Source organism: Anomaloglossus baeobatrachus, chromosome 2, assembly GCF_048569485.1.
Source record: "Anomaloglossus baeobatrachus isolate aAnoBae1 chromosome 2, aAnoBae1.hap1, whole genome shotgun sequence".
Lineage (NCBI taxonomy): Eukaryota > Metazoa > Chordata > Amphibia > Anura > Aromobatidae > Anomaloglossus > Anomaloglossus baeobatrachus.
Genome location: NC_134354.1, coordinates 326077600 through 326086768, shown reverse-complemented (window position 1 = coordinate 326086768; position 9169 = coordinate 326077600).

Here is a 9169-nt window from a genome sequence, read left to right as displayed (position 1 = left end):
ATGTATCCAGTGCTGTTTTCTTCAGCTTTGCTGCCTCCTGCTTCTGACCGCCGCTCATTATGTTCATGGATTATTCACTGCACTGAGAAGCTGGAAGCTGGAGCATCGTGGGGACAGCATCACCGAGGACAGTATCGCCAGTGACATGTGAGTATTCAGCAAGCAGTGTGTGTGCAGTGATGTCCAGGAGTTACCAATGAACTCTGATGAACCCGTGAAGTCACCGTCCTGACACCCGCTGTAGCGGGGGTGTCATCAGGATGTCATCCGAGTTCATTGGGAACTCTACCTCCTGGACATCACTGCACACACACTGCTTGCTGAATACTCATCTGTCCCCGTGATGCTGTCCTCGGCGGTGCTGTCCCCACAATGCTCAGATTTCCAGCTCCTCAGTGCAGTGAATAATCAATGAATATAATGAGCAGCGGTCAGAAGCGTGAGGCAGCAGAGCCGAAGATATCTGCATTGGATACAGGTAAATATAGAATATCTTTTTATTTCAAAGACCCGTTTGTTCTCCGGTAAGTGTCACACTTGTGACATACGTATGACCATAACCATGCATGTGGCTTGCACCTGATTAAACACGGACATCTGAAACCGGCCTAACAGACCTGAATTGGAAGTTTGTATATTTTAGTCAGCCTGCCTCAGTTTGGATTAATCAGCTCAAAGGTGGGGCTAGTAAAGAGCACATAGGACACAAAGCTGCAACAGGTGTTTCTGAGAAAGGTAGCTTTTTACCAGTGTAAAAATAGGAATGCCTTTTAAGCTTTGTAAAGCTGGATATGCAGAGGGAAGTGTGGCAATAAAGAGCTAAAAAGGTACAAGGAATCATAATGTCTTTGTCTTTATCTTTACATTAATTATACATTTACTGTTCTTTTTGAAGGGGAGCAAACAAGTGGTGTCAGTTTGGGCGGGTTGATAATTACACTAATAAACGATCAGTGTATGCAACCAACCTGTTAATGTAAAGCTTAATTTTCTTAGTGGAATCCAAAAAGTAAATGTTCAGCTTCCTTGCAGCAGCACCCCAATATTGGTCCGTATTCTAGTAAAGTTATAATTAAAGGGGTATTCCCCACAAACAAATTTAATTTTAATCCATAGCTCTTGGAATAATTTCACAATTGGATATGATTAATCCCTTCATTTCGAGCCTGTTTCACCTTCCTGACCAGGCTATTTTTTGCCAATTCTGACCAATGTCTTTGAGGTTAAAACTCTGCGACACTTCAACGGATCCTGGTGATTCTGATTTATTTATTTATTTTTTCATGACATATTGTACTTTATGTTAGTAGTGAACTGAGGACAATAATTTTTGCATTTCTGAAGTTTGAATTTTTATGCTCTTAAACCAGAAAGTCATGTCACACAATAGTTACTAAATAACTTTTATTTCATCAGCAATTTGTCATTTTTCCATCAAAATTTAAAAAAACATATTTTTAGGGACCACATCACATTTGAAGTGACTGAGAGGCCTAAGTGACAGAAAATACTCACTAAAAAAATGACCTACATTCTAAAAACTGCTGCACTCAAAATCCCAAGGAGTTTATTAACCATTTAGGTGCTTCTCAGGAACTAAAGCAATGTGTAAGGAAAATTAAATTTTGTTTTCCCAAAAAAGTTATTTTACCTCCAAATTTTGCATTTTCACAAGGGTAACACAAGAAATGCATTATACCGTTTGTTGTGCAATTTCTCTTGAGTACGCCAATACAACATATATAGTGGTAATCTACTGTTTGAGTGACGACAGGTCTTGGAAGGGAAGGAGCTTCATTTCAATTTTAGAGTGCAAAATTGGAAAAAGATGGTGGATACCATGTGCATAAACAGTAAAGCTCCCTCACAAGCGATCCCATTTTGGAAACTACACCCTTCAAGCAATCTAGATGTTTGGTTAGCACTTTCAACATCCAGGTGCTTCACAGAATTTTATAACTTTGAGCAATGAAAATGGAAAAAAAAAATTTAAATTTTTACCACAACAATGTTGTTTTAACCCCAGATCTTTCATTTTCACAAGTTTAACAAGAAAAATTGTATAATAAATTGTATGGTTCATTATCTCGTGATTATGCCAATACCCCATATGTGGTCGAAAACTACTTTTGACGCAAAGGGAAGTAGCGCCATATTGGAGTGCAAATTTAGTTAAAATGGTTCCATGTCACATTGGCAAAGTCCCTGATGTGCCTAAATAATGGAGCTCTCCCCCACAAGTGACCCCATTTTGAAAACTAAACTACTCAAGGAATGTATCTAGATGTTTTGTGAGCACCTTGAACCTCCAGGTGCTTCATGGAATTTTATAACATTGAGCTATGAAAATGAAAACATTTCTAACCACTAAAATGTTGCTTTAACCCCAAATGTTTCAAATTCACTAGGGCAACAGGAGATAATTTACCATACATTTTCTGCTGTGTACGCCAATACCCCATATGTGGTCGAAACTTACTTTTGAGGCATGGGACAAAGTGAAGAAGGGAAAGAGCACCCTATTTCAGTTCAGATTTAGTTGGAATGGTTTTCAAGTGCTACGTCACTTTGGCAGAGCCCCTGAGGTGCCAGGACAGCAGAAATTCCCCCACACGTGACCCCCATTTTGAAAACTGCACCTCTCCAATGAATCTATCCAGTGGTGCAGTGAGCATATTATTATTATTTATTATTACAGCACCATTTATTCCATGGCGCTTTACAGTGAAAGAGGGTATACATACAACAATCATTAACAGTACAAAACAGACTGGTATAGGAGGAGAGAGGACCCTGCCTGCGAGGGCTCACAGTCTATAGGGAATGGGTGATGGTACAATAGGTGAGGACAGAGCTGGTTGCGCAGTGGTGTACTGGACTGAGGGTTATTGTAGGTTGTAGGCTTGTTGGAAAAGATGGGTCTTGAGATTCCTCTTGAAGCTTTCCACGGTTGGGGAGAGTCTGATATGCTGAGGTAGAGCGTTCCAGAGTATGGGGGAGGCACGGGAGAAATCTTGTATGCGATTGTGGGAAGAGGAGATAAGAGAGGAGTAGAGAAGAAGATCTTGTGAGGATCTGAGGTTGCGTGCCGGTAGGTACCGGGAGACTAGGTCACAGATGTAAGGAGGAGACAGGTTGTGGATGGCTTTGTTATGTCATGGTTAATGTTTTGAACTGGAGTCGTTGGGCGATGGGAAGCCAGCGAGGCTGGGGAATAGCGAGGGGAGAGGTGGATTAAGCGGGCCGCAGAGTTTAGGATAGATTGGAGGGGTGCAAGAGTGTTGGAAGGGAGGCCAGAGAGCAGGAGGTTGCAGTAGTCAAGGCGGGAGATGATGAGGGCATTGACTAATAATTTTGCTGATTCTTGGTTAAGGAAAGCACGGCTCCGGGAGATATTTTTGAGTTGTAGTCTGCATGAGGTGAAGAGGGCTTGGATGTGTGGCTTGAAGGATAGAGCAGAGTCGAGGGTTACTCCAAGGCAACAAGCTTGTGAGACTGGGGAGAGTGAGCAACCATCAAGTTTGATGGAAAGGCTTCTTGGAGGGGATGAGTGAGGAGGAGGAAAGACAATGAATTTTGTTTTGTCTATGTTAAGCTTTAGGAATCGCGCAGAGAAGAAGGATGACATAGCATATAATGTCAGGTCCAGAGAGGTAGATCTGCCTGTCATCAGCGTAGAGATGATACTGCAAGCCGTGGGACTCAGCTGTCCCAGTTCGAAGGTGTAGATGGAGAACAGCAGGGGTCCAAGAACTGAGCCTTGGGGGGACACCGACAGATGGGGGGCGTTATATTGGCATTATATAATATTGTGTGTTGAACAAAAAATAATTACATTTTTACCACTAAGGTTTTGTTTTAACCCCAGATTTCCAATCTTCACAAGGGGAATAAGTAAAAAAAAAGGCCCCAGACTGTGTTACACAATTTCTCTCAAACGTGACAATACTCCACATGTGACTGTACAGTACAGTTTGCAGAACCACAGGGCTCTAGAGTAAAGGAGGCCCATTTGGTTTATGGAGCACAGATTTTCCTACAATAGTTTGCAGAACCCTGGAGTGCCAGAACAGAAGAAATCCCTTTTAAGTGTTCAAATTTTGAAAATTACACCCCTCTGGGAATTCATCTACGAGTGTAGTTATGATTGTCCCTGGAAAATAGTGTCAAATGCAGTTAATGTTGCAAAATTAAAAATGTCAAATAAGCCCTTGTTGTGCCCAGTAGTTTGTAGTGCCCGTACATTGTGCCCAGCTTGTGCTTCTGGAAACCTGCACCCCTTAAATTAAGCTAGCTTTCCTCACTATAATAATGCCAAAATGTGGATGTTAACTGTGGCTTAGGCACATTGTGTAGCTCAGAAGGGGGAGCATTTTGATTTGGGAGCGCAGATTTTGCTGGATTTCTTTAGAGGGGGGGGGGGAGCTATAGCATTTTCCGAGAGCTTTTGTGTTAACAGAAATGTAGGCGGATGTCCATATTACTGGTAACAGATGATGACCTGAGTGGGGACTTGTATTTTTGTGGGTTTAGTTGCAGGGCTGTGGAGTTGGTAAGCCAAACCTCCGGCTCAGACTTCTCAATTTCCCTGATTCCGACTCCAACTCTTACTTCACGACTCTGACTTCCTCATACAGCTGAAACCAGAACATTCCATCTACTATCTATAAAGACACATCTGCATTTTTTTTTCACTATCTGACATGAACTCAGAAACCAAAATTATTTATATTTGCCAAATGCCAGAATTATTAAAGAGAGAATGTTTTAACACCTTAATGACCGAGGACATGCTGGTACATCCTAAATCATCAAGGCACCCTGTAGTGATTCATGCATGTTAGCTAATTTGAACAGCTGACGTGTGCTTCGCAGGCACGGGTGGATTAGCGATATACCTGCGCCTGTTAACCCCTTAAATCGTGGTGTCAAACTGTGACAAGTGATTTTTAAATTCCCGCAGCGGTAAACTCGCCCCTTACCCACCTCCATCTGCCATCCCGTGAAGTGATCACGGGGAGTCGATGGTTGCCATGGTAGCACAGGGTCATGTGATGACTCCTGTAGCTCACGAGTCACTTCCTGTAACAGCCGGCAGAGCAGCCTCTCTTATAAGAGATGAGCATTTCTGGTGATCACAGCTCCATAGCTGTGATCAACAGAAATGAATGAATGATCAGGCTGTTGATCCTTATAGTCCCCTTAGGGGCACTAGTAAAATAGAAAAGTTTTAAAAAATAAAAACCCTAACTTCAAATCAATCCCTTTTGTCCCATTGAAAATTAAAGGGTTAAAGAAAATAATTAAAAATATACACATTAGGTATCGCCGCTTTGAGAAATGCCCGGTCAAAATATAAAATCAATTATCTGATGAGCAAACGGCACAGCGGCAAAAAAATTCCAAACTGCAAAATTGTTTTTTGGTCGCCATACATTTTGCGCAAAATAACAAGCGATCAAAACGTAGCATCTCTGCAAAAATGGTACAATTAAAAATGTCAGCTCGAGACACAGAAAATAAGCAGTAACTGAGCCATAGATCCCAAAAAATGAGAGCACTACGGGTCATGGAAAATGGTGCAAAAAGTGCGCCACTTTTTTGGACTGACTACAAACGCGTACCGACTTGAGGCATCACACCGACACATCATTTTTACCATATAGTGAACACTGTGAATAAACTATCCAAAACCAAAAATGAAGTTGCACTCTTTTTTTTTTGCAATTATTCCGCACTTGGAATTTTTTTCCGCTTTTCAGTACACTATATGGTGTAACTTTTATGGTTTCATTTAAAAGTACAACTAGTCCCACAAAAAGCAAGCAAGATGGCAAGCTTGACGTAAAAATAAAACTTTATGGGATGTCCTATATTGTTTAAAGGCATAGTACTCAGTATGTAAACTTTTGACTTTGCAGACCGTAATAAAAATGCCTTAAAGCATTCTCTCATTATTCTGGCATTTAGCAAATATAAATAAATTTAGTAATCCTAATTGACCTAAAACAGGAAAATTTTATTCTGTTTTCATGTCCGGGAGAAAAATATGCAGATGTCTTTTTAGATGGTGTATGTAAACTTCTGATTTTAACTGTACATGACTCATGTTTGTGATTTAATTTATTGGCAACCCACTCAGGACATCCCCACTTACCTCCCATATAGGAATTAACACGCCATTAACACTCAGAAATTTCTGAAGAAGTTGCAGTCATCACTGGCCCCAATATCTTCCCTCTCATGTTCTGACTCTGCTGTAAAACATAGTGAAACCCTACAGAGCGCCCTAGATGAAGCTGCACCTGCTACACGCAGAGCAACTCGGCGCAGACGGCAGCAGACTTGGCACACGTTGCAAACGCGCTTTCTCCAGCGGTGTTCCAGGTGCGCTGAACGTCTGTGGAGAAAATCCAATCTAGCCGAAGATTTAATTCATTATAAGTTTATGCTCAAAAATACAATGCTGCCCTTCACCTCTCCAAACAAGAGTACTTTAACACCCACATCACCTCTCTAGCCAATAATCTTAAACAACTCTTTGATACTTTCCATTCCCACAAAGAGTTCTGGCCCCAACCACCAACCTCAGCGCAGATGACCTGGCCAATTATTTTAAAGAAAAAATTGACCATATACTCCAGGAATTTCCTCACAGCCTCATAACACCACACATTGTCTACCCTCCTTTACTTCATCTAGCTCACTTTCACTCTTTGATCCAGTCACAGAAGTTACTAGGCTCCTTGCATCTTCTCGCCCTACTACCTGCACCAGTGACCCTATTCCCTCACATCTCCTTAAATCTGTCACCCCAGCTGTCACCACTCACCTAACTAAAATATTCAACCTTTCTCTCCTCTGGTGTCTTTCCCTCCTCCTTCAAAAATGCCAGTATACACCCATTACTTAAAAAACCATACCTGGACCAAAATTGTGCCGCTAACTACAGACCTTTCTTTAATCTCCCCTTCATCTCCAAACTCCTGGAACCACCGGTCCACTCCCGTTTGATCCGCTATCTGTCAGATAACTCTCTCCTTGACCCTCTACATTCCGGTTTCCGCTCCTTACATTCTACTGAAACTGTTCTTACTAAAGTCTCTAATAATCTACTAACAGCTAAATCGAATGGTCACTATTCCCTGCTGATCCTCCTGGATCTCTATGCTGCATTCGATATTGTGAATCATCAGCTCCTCCTCACTATGCTCCGCTCTATTGGGCTCAAGGACACCGTTCTTTCTTGGTTCTCCTCTTACCTCTCTGACCGTTCATTCACTGTATCCTTTGTCGGCTCCTCTTCCTTCTCCTCTTCCCCTTACGGTCGGGGTTCCTCAGGGTTCAGTCATAGGCCCCCTCCTTTTCTCTCTATACACTGCCCCTATTGGACAAATGATCAGCAGATTTGGTTTCCAGTACCATCTCTATGCTGATGACACCCAACTGTACACATATTCCCCTGACATCACCCCTGCATTATTACAAAATACTACCGATTGTCCGCTGTCTCCAACATCATGTGCTCCCTCTATCTAAAACTGAACCTGGCTGGCAAAAACTGAACTTCTGTTTCCTCCCTCTCCTAACCTTCCGAAACCCAATATTACCATTTCTGTGTGTGGCTCTACCATTACGCCCCAGCAGCATGCCAGCTGTCTTGGGGTTATATTGGACTCCGATCTCTGCTTCACTCCCCATATTTGTTCGCTCGTTCATGTCAATTCCACTTCAAAAACATCTCTAGAATTCGTCCTTTAATTACCGTTGACTCTGCAAAAACTCTTGCTGTCGCTCTCATTCATTCTCGCCTGTATTTTTGTAATTCTTTACGAATTGGTCTCCCTGTTACTAAACTCTCCCCTCTCCAATCCATTCTGAATGCCGCAGCCAGGATCATTTTCCGCTCCAACCGCTTCACTGATGCCTGTTATTTGCCAGTCATTGTGCTGGTTGCCTATCCGCTATAGAATCCAACATAAACTTACCACTCTCACTCACAAAGCTCTCCACGGTTCTGCACCACCCTACATTTCCTCCCTCATCTGTCTATCACCCGACCGTGCCCTCCGCTCTGCTAATGACCTAAGGCTATGTGCCCACGGGACAACGTACCCGTGGACTTTTCCGCAGGTGTGTCCGCAGGTGCTCCTCTGAATCCGCAACTCTACATTGCTGCGGTATATCTGTGGAGTTATTGCGTTAAACCTGGAGGAACAGTGCCGATTTCATGTGGAATTCCCGCCCTGTATCTCCATAGTGGAGAAGCGGGAATTTCGCAGATATTTCCACATGAATAATTGACATGCAATTACGTGCGGCTGAGGGACATCCGCAGGATATTCCGCAGCCGCACATACAGCACCATTGATACAGCACTCCTCAAATCCCATAGGATAACATCTGTACTTGATGGAACCTGCGGATTTATCTAGAAAATCCAGATAAATCCGCAGGTTTTCTGCTGCAAAATCTGCGGGTACATTGTACCGTGGGCACATAGCCTTAGACTGACATCCTCAACAATTCGAACCTCCCACTCCCATCTTCAAAATTTCTCACGAGCTGCGCCTATGCTCTGGAACACACTACCAAGAACAATCCGATTAATTCCCAACATCCACAATGATTCCATTGATTTCCATGTACTTTTTTACACTCTGTGCCTGTATAAATTCTGGCTGGCGACCTGTCCACACAGCTGGTTTTAAATCCCCTATTAAATCGATGCTGGACCATATATAATAATAATAATAATTTATTCATTTATATAGCGCTATTAATTCCATAGCACTTTACATACATTGGCAACACTGTCCCCATTGGGGCTCACAATCTAAGCTCCCTAACTGTATGTTTTTGGAGTGTGGGAGGAAACCGGAGTACCCGGAGGAAACCCACGCAAACACTGGGAGAACATACAAACTCCTTGCAGATGGTGTCCTTGGTGGGAATTGAACCTAGGACCCCAGCGCTGCAAGACTGTAGTGCTAACCACTGAGCCAACGTGCCGCCCATATATATATTTATATTATATATGACAAGCTTCCCCCCCCCCCCCATTCACCTTTTGTGCCTCCCCTATTTCCTCATAGACTAAGCTTACGAGCAGGGCCCTCACTCCTCTTGGTATCTTAATTTTGTTATTTTGTATTGTCTCATATTGTTT